This window comes from Lagenorhynchus albirostris, chromosome X (assembly GCF_949774975.1).
Source record: "Lagenorhynchus albirostris chromosome X, mLagAlb1.1, whole genome shotgun sequence".
Lineage (NCBI taxonomy): Eukaryota > Metazoa > Chordata > Mammalia > Artiodactyla > Delphinidae > Lagenorhynchus > Lagenorhynchus albirostris.
Window position 1 is genome coordinate 116,382,863 of NC_083116.1, and position 13,911 is coordinate 116,396,773.

Consider the following 13,911-nt stretch of genomic DNA (forward strand, 5'->3'; position numbering starts at 1 on the left):
GGGGGGGGGGGCGGGTTCCAGGAATTGGGCCAATGCCTACTTTTTGGCCTTTTAGGGTCAGCCTCAGAACTCTCATGGCACCTGTGGCTGTGTCCTTTAGCATATGCTAATGCATTACAATGAGTGTCTTAATATAACAAGGCTCAAGGTCTAGTGGAAGTCAAATCTTCCATCATCTTGGGCCTAACTGATTCTAACCAGTTTTTGTATCCTCAAGGGCTTAGTCATTCTTTTAAAGGTTGTGCCCTGCCCCCTTCCCTCCTGTCTCAAATCCACTGTGAGTCAAGAGTCAAGATGAAGTAGAAGGTTTCTTGCTCGGAGCACACCTAATAATATCTCCCCTTGCCGTGGTTATATTTGTGAGACTTGTACTTTTTAGTTTTGGTTTGAGCAAGACGAACAAAACATTTGGAAGAGGTTAAGTGCATGGGGGATTTTGCTGATGACGGACCATAATGAAAGTGATTTGGGAGTTGAAGAAAGACAGAATATGGCGTGAAATTAGGTCAGTTGCTCCGAAATTTATTTTTACCATGACCCACAGTATGAAATACGGTTTACAGCATGACCCAGTATACACACATAGACATATATAATGGAAATAAAGATTTCATATGAGCAATACTTAATCTTTACTACATGCATCACATTCTATTTCCTATTTTATTTTCTCCTCTTCTGTGCTATTCTGTTGCATTTTATTCTGTTCTCTTTTATTCTATTTAATTTTTAATATGTTGGTCAAGATTCTCTAGATTGACTTTACAGCCCACTACTGGGTTCCAGTATGTGGTTTGAAAACACTGGGTTAGGAGCCATGTGGGTTTGGGAATTGGAGGAAAGAGAGGTGACTTGGGGTTCTGGGCTTCAGACAACAGAGATGGAGGCTGTATTATTTTGCTAGGGTTGCCATAACAAGGTGCAGCAGAGTGGGTGGCTTTAACAATAGAAATTTATTTTCTCACACTTCTGGAGTCTGGAAGTCCGAGATCAAGTGCTGGCAGAGTTGGTTGCTCCTGAGCTTGTGGATAGCCACTCTCTTGCTGCCTCTTCACATGATTGCTCCCCTGGTGTCTCTTCCTCTTCTTTTTTTTTTTTTCTTAGAATTTTATTTATTATTTTTAAATAAATTTATTTATTTATTTAATTTATTTTTGACTGCGTTCGGTCTTCGTTGCTGCCTGTGGGCTTTCTCTAGTTGCGGCAAGCAGAGGCTACTCTTTGTTGCGGTGTGTGGGCTTCTCATTGCGGTGGCTTCTCTTGTTGCAGAGCACAGGCTCTAGGCTCACGGGCTTCAGTAGTTGTGGCACGTGGGATCAGTAGTTGTGGCTCGCGGGCTCTAGAGTGCAGTCTCAGTAATTGTGGCGCATGGGCTTAGTTGCTCCGCGGAATGTGGGATCTTCCCGGACCAGGGGTCGAACCCGTCACCCCTGCATTGGCAGGTGGATTCTTAACCACTGCGCCACCAGGGAAGTCTCTCAGGTAATTTCTTTCAGGAAGATTCCTAAAAGTGGAATCACACAGTCAAAAGGTATAAACATTTTAGAGCGTCTTGATATATAACGCAAATTCTTACCAAAGGTGGTTCCAACTTTCACTTTGAGCTGCAGTGTAGGAGAGTAGAAAGGGCACATTCCTGCGTTTCTAAGGGTAGGTGGCTGGTGGCTGCACTGACTGCTGGAGTTACAACCAGAAAGCCCTGGTTTAAACCCTGACTTGCCAACTATGTGACCATGTGGGTCACTTACTTTTAGAAGACTTGGTTTCTTCAGTGTCTAATGGGACTAGTGACACCTTCTCAAAGAGCTATTGGAATGAATACCTGAGAAATTGCACATGTGAGGCTTACTTCACACCCCCTTTCAGTGCTGCTTGGAGACTAGTTAATCTTGGAAATGAATGAGAGTTTACATTTTAATGACCAGTGATGGTCTAGTGGATAACCCTTCCCAACAATCTTCACCAGAGCAGACTACATGGGAACGATCTCTTCTCTTCCATTCCCTTCCCTTCTCTTCTTTGTGACTGGCCGAGCACAGAGGCTGGAGGTGGGGCTTCCCCAGAACCCCTAGACCACATCACACCAGTACTGCCTGCCCTGCCTCCTAGTGGAGGGCCCTTCCATCCCACTTTGGTAGAGTAATAAGCCACATGGTAGATGCAAAACTTTGGACTAACATTTCTGGTTTAGAAATGGTTTCACTGTTTTGAATTCGGCTGAATACCACACTTGCCAACAATAGCAAAGTAAGAATACAATTCAGCACCTCATTAATCCCAACATTATCACATGTGTGGTTTTCATTTCACATTTAATATTTATCTTTCTCAAGAGAAAGCCAGGACCAAGTTAGGCAGGTTATAGTCATCCAACCTGAAGGTCAGGAAGACACTGGTGGAGGGGGAGAGGCAAGGATTTCTGGGGGAAGCAAAGACTGGCTGACTTTAGTTCATGTCCTGATGGGTAACACTCATGATCATTTTTATGGACTACAACAGTGAAGTGGATTTTTGGACTGACTAAACTAAAATTATGGGAAGCATGAATAAATTTAGTCTCTGAGCCTTTGAATCTACCCACCTATTTATTCCCAGCAACCACAATTTCGAATCACAGAACCTTGTTGGTAGCACGTTAGCTCTAAAGTGGATCTGAGAGACAACCTTCTTGTTTTCCAGATGAGAAAACTGAAGTTCAGAGAAGTTACGTGACTTGTTCAATATCACGTGAGCTATTAAGGGCAGAGCCAGGCTATAGCTGAGGCCTCTTATGTTGCTTAGTTCCACATGGCACACCGTCTCCCTCCCTCTGTCTGCATTTGTGAAATGTTTATCATTACAGTACCTATTGTGGTTTAAACAAACTAGAAAGCAATTGGAAAATCAGTGGTTTAATTCCTCCAGAGAATTTAAGTTAAATTCCAGTATACGAAACTACAGGAGGACTTTCACCTGCAGAATTTGTTCCAGTTGGGCTGATAAGAGCCCTAGCTCTGGAATGAAAGAACTGGGGATGAAAAAGCTGTTTCTAATCTAGTCATAGAAAATTGTGGGTCAAATGCTGGGGAGGGTATGGGCAGATTAAGATCCCGCAAGCCGCGAGGCACGGCCAAAAAAAAAAGGGAGAGGGGTTTGGACTTTTGTTCCCACTTATAAGGTGGGGTAATAGTTAAGGATTCAGAGCAGGGGGAACAACAGATCCAAGCAATGCTTTAGGAGGAGGGATGATCTGGGAGCAATGGGTGGTAAGGAAAGACGAAAAAGTGATTGCAGGCCAGAGGCCAGGTGGGGAATGTATAAAATCATCAAGGAGAGAAGTGGGGAAGACCTGCCTAGAGTTGCAGAACCAGGAATTATCTCCATTTGGGATCCTTCCAGAAGCAGACTCTGAGACAAGGATTCAATTGCAAATAGTTTCTTTGAGAGGTGATCCTAGGAAACCCTGGTTGGGGAGAGGGGGAGTGAGACAGGGAAAGAAAGGAAGACACTGACAGGTCTTTTAGCAAGCCAGTTAGTGGAGTGGGCAACTGAAGATCAATCCCGCTGGGGAGCTCTGGGATACAGAGGAGAGCATGCCTCGGGGTTGTCCCCACAAGGGACCAGGAAGGTGGAGGATTCATTCACCCATTCCCCATCCACCATTGGTTTCGAACTGCTTCCAGAAGCACTAACTCTCCAACACTCTGGGCTTGCCCTGCTTATGGGCCAAATGTGCTCCAACAAAAAATGCTCTCAGGATCCAGGAGTGGAGAGGTGAATGTCAAGGGAACACCAACAGTCTGATATACGGACACCTGTTTCTCCTTGGAGATACTCAAGCAGTCCTGGATATTGTAGACAGGACTTAGCACTCTGTACATAGTTGGGTGGGGAGACCTCAAACTTGACCTTTTCTAAGTTCTGTGATTCCTTTGTCTTCAAAAACAGGCCACCCTGCCTATGAGCACCCACTACATTCTTGCCTGTATCTAATCCCAGGTTTTAATCCATGCCCCTTTAAAAATTCTACTCCATGATACAAATTTCCTTGAAGAACATGTGATTAGTGTTTTGTTGGGTTTTTTTGGTGGTGCCGCAAAGCATGTGGGATCCTAGTTCCCCGACCAGGGATCGAACCCATGCCTTCTGCGTTGGAAGCACGTAGTCTTAACCACTGGACCACCAGGGAAGTCCTGTGATTAGTGTTTTCCATGTCTTTTATGGAATTGTATTTTTAAAACACTTCTCTAATGCGATTACAAAAGACTGGAAATTATAGTAATGAAGGTATTAGTCAGGCACGTGATACCCAAGGTAGGAAAGAAGAACACATTAACTCAACCTGCCTTAACTTGCTTCAGTGAAGCTGGCAACAGGCAAGCTATCTGTCGCCATCATTTACCAGAATTAATTCAAAGTCTGGCTAGGGTTCAATCCCGCATAGAAATTGGCCAGGACTTCAAATTGGAAACCATTCAACATTAAAACCAGTATGACATATTTTCTTTTTAGAACCACACAACTCAAAATTTAAGAAATTTGAGGAATTTCTGGAAAATTCTACAGTAAGTCAATGACGTTTATTTCAAGAAGACAGAAGTGACTTTCTTAGGGAAACAATAAGTTGTTTGCATTTATGGACCTTAAAACGGACCTTTCTGTCTCCTTCTGTTAGTTTAGTAAGGGGGTAGGGAGTGGGAAAGTGCTAACGGCTCCCAGGATGGATTTTTGAGTGCTGAGGTCCACCCAGTGAACTCCGGAGCCAAGTAACCAACCCTTGAAAATACGTTTACATCATGAGTAGAAACGCCAAACACCAGATGGCCTTCCTGAGAGGGAATAAATGTAAAGTCCAGGATGAAAGCAAGCACGGCGTCTCTGGAAGAGGCAGCTTTTCCTTCATTGTTATTTGCCCCTTTCCTTTGACCGCAGACCCATGCAGCCTGTCAGGGTTTGGTTTGGAAGATTGGAGGCGGCTTCTGTTACTTTTACACCCAGCTGGAGTGGCCTGGGTGTTGACCCAAAGCTGGGTGAAGCCGTTTTCATGAAACTAGTAAATATTTATTGAGCACCTACTAAGTGCAAGGAACTGAGTCAAATGTTACATGGTTTATAAATGTCTGTCCTGGAGGACCTTAGACTTTGGAAGGGGAGATAAGGCTCACAGATAAAGAACTCTAAAAAAGTCAAGTGGAATAAATGCTCCTCCTCTGTTCCAACTTCCCTTTGTACTTGTAACTGTTAAAACAATCATAACAATATTAATAATGATAGGAACCCATTTATAGAACACTTTCAGTAGTCTAGACTCTGTGAGGTGAGAGTTATTGCTCTCTTATTGTACAGATGTGGAAACTAAGGCACCTGCCCAAGTTCACACAGCCAGTTAGTGTTGGAAGTGAGATCCAAATCCAAGCAGTCTGGTTGCAGAGCCCACACTCTTAACAACTATACTTCCTACCACACAATAATGTTTTTACTATTAAGTTGTTCGTGTACACAGCTGTTTCCCAGTTATTCTGGAAAGTTCTATGAGGTAGGAGACTTGGGTTTTCATTCTTGTGTTCGAGCACTTCCCACAGAGCCTGGTCCCAGAAGCTTCTCAGTAAATACTGAATGAATGAATGGTTGAACCTGAAGCACGGGTGAGGCTCTGTAGCTGTTCAGAGAAGGAAAAAATGACATTTATTAATAGGCATGAGGGAAGGCTGCATGGAAGAAGTGGCCTTCGGTCTCTGCTGTGATGGGTGGATAGGATCCATGGAGCTGGAGGAACGTTTTTCAATTCTGTACTGCAGATGCAGACCTTTGGTCACTTGGGAGGTTGCTGGCTGGTTGGAGGGCCTATAGCCTGTGACGTAGCAGGCCTGCTCCCCAGAAGGAATGGACATTCCACTGCCAAGTGCCTAGAGCCATGGGCCCATCTGCCTCCAGAGGCTGGGGGACTGCTGGAGACAGAGCGAGGGGACAGATACCCCACAAATGGAGGACTGAGCATGTGGGAGGCCAGGGAGTGAGAGGCAGCACCACCTGGCTGTGCTGTGCTGGGTCCCACCCTGGAGCCCCAGGACTCTGGACAGAGGCATTGCTAGTTCATGGAATGTGTACACAGGGACTGCTGCTGCCGGGAAGGACCCGTCAAAGTGAATCACGGGTGCAACGGGCCAGGGGATGCCATGCCCAGTGGAGCCCACCTGGTGGTGCTGATGGTGGGGTGCATAGCAGCAAAAAAGGATATTGGCAGATTGAGAAAAGCCCAGACAGAGTCCAGGCCTGAGCAGGAATCACGTGGCTCTGAGAGATGTCCCATCTGTTGGGACTGGGTGAGCTCTTGAGCGACCTTACTTGGATTGGTAACTTTGGTAAATCAGACCTCAACGGCGCTTAATATATTTGTGATGAAGGGAACCATTCACAGGGGGCCTGTGGAGAATCCAGTCATGGTCCAAGGCTAACTCCAGGGGCTGATCCCTGGATTGTGTAAGCTGCATTGACAAAGAACCCAAACAGAATTGCTTAGGGACTCATAATGCTGTAGGGTTGATGGGAGACTCTTGGGGCTCTGCTTGGTTGTTTACCCCCCCAATCGCAAATTTGGATTGTGTGAACTACTGTGGAGAGGTGACTCTCAGTGTTAAGTGGCTGGCTGTGTGTAGGAAGCAGCAGGGAATGCAGTTGGACAACCCCAGACACAAAATATAGGCTCCGTAGTTTTAACCTCCTGTTTAATGACATCTCAACTTGGCAATATCAGTAAAGCCCGGGCAGAGTGGTTAGACAGAACTGGAGGTACTTACTCAGAACCTGAAATTCTTCACCCTCACGGTCCCACTCTCTGATGGCATCCTCCCTCTCCCAGTGTCCACAGCAACTGTTTCAAAGTTTCACAGCACACTTGAAGTCCTCTACTTTCAGCATGTGACATTCTCACACAACACAGAAAATATGGTCTCGTCTTGCATCCACCTGGGCAAGGTCGCCCCTTCCTTTCTACTTCTTTGGTTACTCGATTCTCCTGCATCTTCAACCCCCATAACTCCTCTGCCTTTTATTCATCTAAGATATAAACACTTTCAAATCAAACTCTCTCTTTACTTTCTCTCCCATCTCGCCACAGCCAATTTTTTTTCCTTCCCTTTCGATCCAGCTTCTTTATTATGATCTTCACTTCCTGCTCCCATTCATTATTCAAACCACTTCAGTTTGTCTTCAGCCCCTAGCCGGTCCCAGCAACCGCTCACACTAAGGCAGTTAAGGAGCTCATTGCCAAATCCGGTTCACACCATGGTGCTGGCCATTGCCTCCTTTTCAGAACTCGCCTCTCTTGACTTACGTGATGCCATGTTCTCCTCCTGTCCCTCCTGCCCTTTGATTGCTCTTCCTTCGTCTTCTTCATGGGCTTCCCATGGTTGCCACCTCTCTCCTTAAATATTGCTGCTTTCCAAGCTCCTGTCCTCGGTCTTTCGGTCACCTCTCCTCCCCTCACTTCTCCTCCCTCTTCACACCTCTTCTTTCACTGCCTCACTTCTCATTCCCACTTTTCTCTTTTTATTCCTCTCTCCACCCAGTTCTTTCTCCATAGATAAGTCCATTCCCAAGATTTCAACTACACCCATGTGTGGATGGCCCTCGCCTCTGCCATTTATATTCTCCTGCCAGGAATACCCTCCTGAACTCCAGACCCATGGGGTCAACCCATCTGGACAGTTCCACTTGGATACATCCACACTCAGCATGTCTGAAACTGAACTCACCTTCCACAAAATTCTCTCTCCTCCGTGATCTCCCATCTTGAGGAGCAGTGCTAGTGTCCAGCCTGTTACCCAAGTCAGAAAGCCCAGAGACCTGGCGGTGTCTCTTCACTACTTCCTCTCCTTTCCCCCTTCATACATGGAGCTGCCAATATCTAGAGGGTCTTCCTGTCCCCTCTGTCATTTCAATCCCCCACTTTCCATAGCTCTTTTTTCTCCCCTGGATCCCAGCACTGGTCCAACCCATCCTCTGTCAAGTACCCCTTTGGAAATGAACATCTGTTAGATCATTTCCCTGCTTTCTGTCCTCATGTGGTTCCAAATGCTCCAGACCTCTGAGGGCTCTGGTCTCTGCCCAACCCAACATGCCACACTTGCCTGGCTCCCTCCTCACCTGGCTCCCTTCTCGCTCCCCTGCCATTGTTCCTACCTGAAACACTCTCCTTCTTTTTCCTTACTTCCCCTTCTTCGAACTTGATCTCCTCTCCTCTGGAAAGTCTTCTCCAGCCTTTCTCTCCCTACCCATCTCCAGGCTGGACTAGCTGCCCCCTATTCTGCCCACCGCCCCCTGCCCATTTCTAGTGTAATCCTCAGCACACTGCTGAGTTTCTTTGTCTTCCATTATTGGTCTTATGTGTAACCTGACCTTGTTAACCTGCGTACTCTAGCATCGAGTACAATACTTGACACATACTCAGTAATGTTGTTAGATCCATGCAAGAAAAATCCTGGACACCATGCTTGAGAGGGCCATAGATATCCCAAACACCGCCCCCTCCCACCCCAGAAAAGAAGTATTAAATACTGGGGCACCTCTGTCATGAGGAATTCATTGCTCAGCCTGGCACAGCACAACCTGTAACTTAAAACATTTATACTCTCATGACTAACACTGTTCAGGCTCAAGGGAAATGCTTCTGCACATCTCTCATCCTGTGGCCTTAAAACAATTAAGAGTTCATGGTTACACAGCAATTGGCCTAAAAAAACATCTATAGCTTTGGAGTACACGGAAGATTTCAGTTGTGGAAATGCCTAGATAAGAGAAAACCCAAGTTAATTAATTAACGTTCCTTGTCAAATATAATGGATGTAATGGATCCTTGCATAATGAAATATTGCTTCCGGCAGTCCCAGGCATCCAACTGTTTCCTTCCCTTCTCGATTCAAAAATATTTGTGAGTTAGCATGGTGTTCACTGTGGTTGCACATGGTGGCTGGCAAACAGTTCACAATATTGAACAATTCATTAGTCTTAATTTTGTGTTTTTGTGTATGCATAGATAGATGAAAAATGTGTGAAGCACGAATGACACTGATTTTATTTTGGTAAGGCTGCACTAAACTTCCTTTTTTTTAAAATTTTTATTGAAATATAGTTTTACAAAGTTGTGTTAGTTTCAGGTGTACAGCAAAGTGATTCAGCTACATATATTCTTTTTAGAATATATATATTCTTTCCCATTATAGGTTATTACAAGATATTGAGTATAGCTCCCTGTGCTATACAGTAGGTCCTTGTTGGTTATCTATTTTATATATAGTAGTGTGCATATTTTAATTCCAAACTCCTAATTTATCCCTCTCCCCCTTTCCCTTTGGTAACCATAAGTTTGTTTTCTATCTCTGTGAGTCTATTTCTGTTTTGTAAATAGGTTCATTTGTATCATTTTTTCAGATTCCACATATAAGCAATATCACTTGATATTTGTCTTTCTCTGTCTCACTTACTTTACTTAGTATCATAATCTCTAGGTCCATCCATGTTGCTGCAAATGGCATTATTTCATTCTTTTTTTATATGGCTGAGTAATATTCCGTTGTGTATATATACCACATCTTCTTTATCCATTCATCTGTCGATGGACACTTAGGTTGATTCCATGTCTCAGCTATTGTAAATAGTGCTGCAATGAACATTGGGGTGCATGCATCTTTTCAAATTATAGTTTTCTCCGGATATATGCCCAAGAGTGGGATAACTGGATCATATGGTAACTCCATTTTTAGTTTTTTAAGGAAGCATGAGTGATACTGATTTTATTTTGGTAAGGCTACACTGCACTTTCTTTATGAAGCATTCTGTGCTTTAGGAAAACCATCATTTTATTATTAATCTCAAATCACTTAGTTGCAATGACTTTTAAATCATTCCATTCATGCAATGATTTGTTACTAGTTCATTGCAATGTGCGTGTGGTAAGTGTGCAGTATGTTGATATTCATAAATTCAAAGGTTTTTAGAGAATGGAGAGACAATAAAATTGAATAAGCTTCCTAACATTCCTTTAAAATATCTTCAACATGAATCTTTTGAATATGAAAGAGAACAACAAAGAAATAATTTCAATAATGAACTGCAGCCTGTTACATGTTCTGGTAGTGGCAAAAATCACAAACAGCTTGAAACATCCTTTGATTTCGGGTAAGAATCAGTTCAAAGTAAAATAATTTGTAATTCCACAATTAAAAACCGCTTGATTATTTCAACAAAAAATACAAGTAGCTTATTATTCCTACTTACATAATGTTAGGGGCAAATGGACTCAAAAGTTGTATCACTAAAATATGGAAGTGCCAAACATGCATTTTTATCAAAACGGCAATTATGTTCTGTTAAAACTCATGGTTCCAAAAAAAAATGCACAGTCATCAATCACAAAAAATTTGAAATAACATCAAGAATCAATTCCATAAAGCTTTTGAAATAGTAAAAACATTCCAAAAATATTTAATCAAAAAGTCAAAAAAGCAAGTAAAAAACATTTAGAAAACAATCAGAATTTTAAACGTTGTCTACTGTGTAGTTAAAAATAATCAAGCTTCTTCAGAAAGGAAAATTTTATGAGAACTTCAAAGAAAGAATAATACTGATATAAGCATATAATGCAATCTAGACTTAAAGTCTTTCTTATTATAAAACTTATTTAGTAAAATGAGAAAGTAATTTTCAGGAAAACATGAAACAAGAAGATACAAATTTTAATAATCATCAAAGGTGCTCTAGCTAGTCACATAAAAGAATTTTAATGACATACTTAAATTATGAAATTCAAGACTAAATATAGTTTAATGAGTTTTGTTGATATCCAAAAACCAAAAGGAGTAATATATTAAACTCTACTGTTGGTGCTTGGGAAAAAATATTTAAATGACAAATATTTACAGGAAAATCTTATTGCTTGATAAAAAGAATGGAACTTCGGTCAAAATTTTAGGAAACTTTCTGTATATTTTAGTTTGGAAATAAGCCACTGCATTCGATTATTTTGGATGATGCAATAAAAAGGTAAATTAGTAGAATAGAGATTGTTCTCTGGGCCCATGTGCCAAATCTGACTCGCTGCCTGATTTTGTATGGCCTGTGAACAAAAGAAGAAAAATATTTTGTGACGTGAAAATTATATAAAATTCAAATCCCAGGGCCTTCCCTGGTGGTGCAGTGGTTAAGAATCCGCCTGCCAATGCAGGGGACACAGGTTCGAGCCCTGTCCCGGCAAGATCCCACATGCCTCAGAGCAGCTAAGCCCGTGCGCCACAACTGCTGAGCCCAGGTGCCACAACTACTGAAGCCCACGCACCTAGAGCCAGTGTTCCACCACAAGAGAAGCCACTGCAATGAGAAGCCCGTGCACCACAACGAAGAGTAGCCCCCGCTCGCCGCAACTAAAGAAAGCCCGTGTGCAGCAACAAATACCTAACTCAGCCAAAAATAAATAAATAAATAAGTTAATTAATTAAAAAAATTTTCAAATCCCACTGTCCATAAATACAGTTTAATTGGAACCCAGCCCCGCCCATTCATTTACAAATTTGTGACCGCTTTCATGATACAACAGCAGAGTTGAATAGTTACTGCAGGCACCCTGTGTCCTGCAAAGCCTAAAATAGTGACAGAAAAAGTTTAACAACTGCCAAAGTAAAACACTGAAAATCCTTTCTCCATAAATTTTATAATATGCTGCCATACAAAAATAATAATTGGAAATAATTAAATAAATTGTCTGAAAATCTGGAAATTGAAAGTAATGAAAATGAGAATATTTTGATCTCCTGGGGCAGTCTGTAGGGCTAGAAGCTGCAAAAGCAGTTTGGAGAGGATAGCTAGCCTTGTACCATCACGTTAATTGAAATTATTAAATGGAATTAATTAAATATTCTGAGATGTCAACAACTTTCTTCAGCTCTACAAGCAAGAAAAGTTTTGATAGTAAAGCTGGCAGATTAATTTGATGAAAGGGAAAAGTTATTGAGTATATAAAATAAAATAAATCAAAGTGTAAAGAGAGGTGGATGATATTATTAGAGATAGAGAATTAGGACATCCCTTTGAAACTAAGTAAATATCAATTCCAAGAAGAGCTACCATTCACTTGCCTTAAAAATTATTTTAAAATGGTTGTGTTGTTTAATGACAAATATGAGGGAAAACTTCCTAATGTTACAACGTGAAATTTGACCAAATGATGTTTATGAATCTCTTTGAAGTAGAACAAAAAGTGTTTAAATGAAGACCTTTAGCAGTAATAGCCCATGTCGAGCAAAAGACCACACTAAGATTTTCTGAAAATCACCAAATAATTTAGAAATTAAATTTTTTGATGAATGATTTAATAAGCAGCTTTATACTTATAAACATATAGATTTTAGAGAATAAAAGGATTTATAAGCATTTCATTCTTATTAATGTTACATACTATATATCAATATACCAAATAATGTCTTTACCTACATGTATTACATTTCTATATCTGCAGCTCTATGTTACTTTACCTGTTGTGAAATATTTTGACCATGGCCCCTAGGCCCACACACAGTCCATACTAGTTTTCTGTCCTGGCCTCACCTTTCGAATGGCACACATGAAATTGACTTGGCAGCTCTGACCGTGGCTCCAGTCAAGAACTATTCTGGTTCTCCCCTGCAACTGGCTGCACAGCCTCAGACTGCCTTGAGTCACACCCGTTTTAATTCAGTGCAGGCCTCAGACAGTCTCAACAGGGCCTGAGTAGTTGAAGGAAGCCCGCTTACTCCCTTTCTGCCTATATCAAAGCTTACAGTCTGGGAAGCATCCGAACTCTTGGTCAAAATGCTCTTTTCCCAGGGGCCATTTTTATTTCATATCTCGCAGAAGGAAAAACTCTATTCCTCTATAGAAGAATTTCAGGTATCAAAGGCAAGTGGGGAAGAATTTGGGGAGCTGAAGAATCTAGAATCCTAATGTTTTATGAGTCCACCTGTAAGTCAAACGAGAAAAAACTTGGACTTTTAACATACTATTTTTCCAGAGCGGGAAAGAAGAAGCTTCTCTTCATCCTCTGGTTTCTGATTTATCATTTGGATGGATCTTATGAGTGTACAGGCCTAAATGAGACATCACTTGTTATGTCATGGAGTATAAAGTCATGAGGTTTAATGGAAAAAGACAGCTTGAAAAGACATCTGTGTAAGCCAGCTTTTAGAATCATGTTCAAGAGGTCTTAAATCTTGACATTGATTGATAAACTGGCTATAACTTCAAACGAATAAGTATGTCTATATTTTCAATAGTCCATACAATAAAATAATCGCTAGTGTTAACTGGCTGCTCCTCTATGCCAGATGTTGTGTTAAGAATTATATATGCAATCTCATTTAATCCTCAAAACAAATTTAGGAGATAGGTACTATTTTTATCCCCATTTACACATTTTACAACATGCTGAGTATTCTCTGCTTGAATCCCTCTTCCTAATCCATTTTTGGCCCATCCGGGTCCTACTCTGTGCCCCAGGCCTCCCTTATCCTCTGGATTCTGTTTGGGTTCGGCCATTGGGAGTCACCACTGGAGATTGGAGGGTGGGAGCTGGAAACACCAGTTTTTCCCTTTCTCCTTTCCAACCCAAGGGTAGTAAGCTTCCCGCTGTTGCTGGTCTCTGAGCACCCTGACATCTCTTGGTTCCCTTAGCCCTGCACACACTTCCAGAAATAGTCTCTTCACTAAATTGTCTTCATAGATCCCAGCTGAGTGTGCCTTCTATTTCCTGCTGGAACTCTGACAAGTTAATATTTGATCTCTGAACTCCCTGCCAAAGATCCTGTCCACTTAACTTCTTCACTTACTGCCTTCTTCTAAATGCTATATTTTTGTTTGTTTGTTTGTTTGGAAATGTCTGTTTGGCTTTATTTGAAGGGAGCTGAT

The 13,911-nt window shown here is 41.9% G+C and overlaps 1 long non-coding RNA gene across 1 annotated transcript in view; it reads left to right on the top strand.

The window, feature by feature from the left end:
• LOC132513859 (uncharacterized) overlaps positions 1 to 13,103 on the top strand; it is a 41,321-nt gene extending 28,218 nt beyond the window's left edge. Inside the window, exon 4 of the long non-coding RNA XR_009538554.1 lies at positions 13,019 to 13,103. This is a non-coding gene — a long non-coding RNA (uncharacterized LOC132513859). The remainder of the gene's footprint in view (positions 1 to 13,018) is intronic.
• Positions 13,104 to 13,911: the final 808 nt, after the last annotated feature.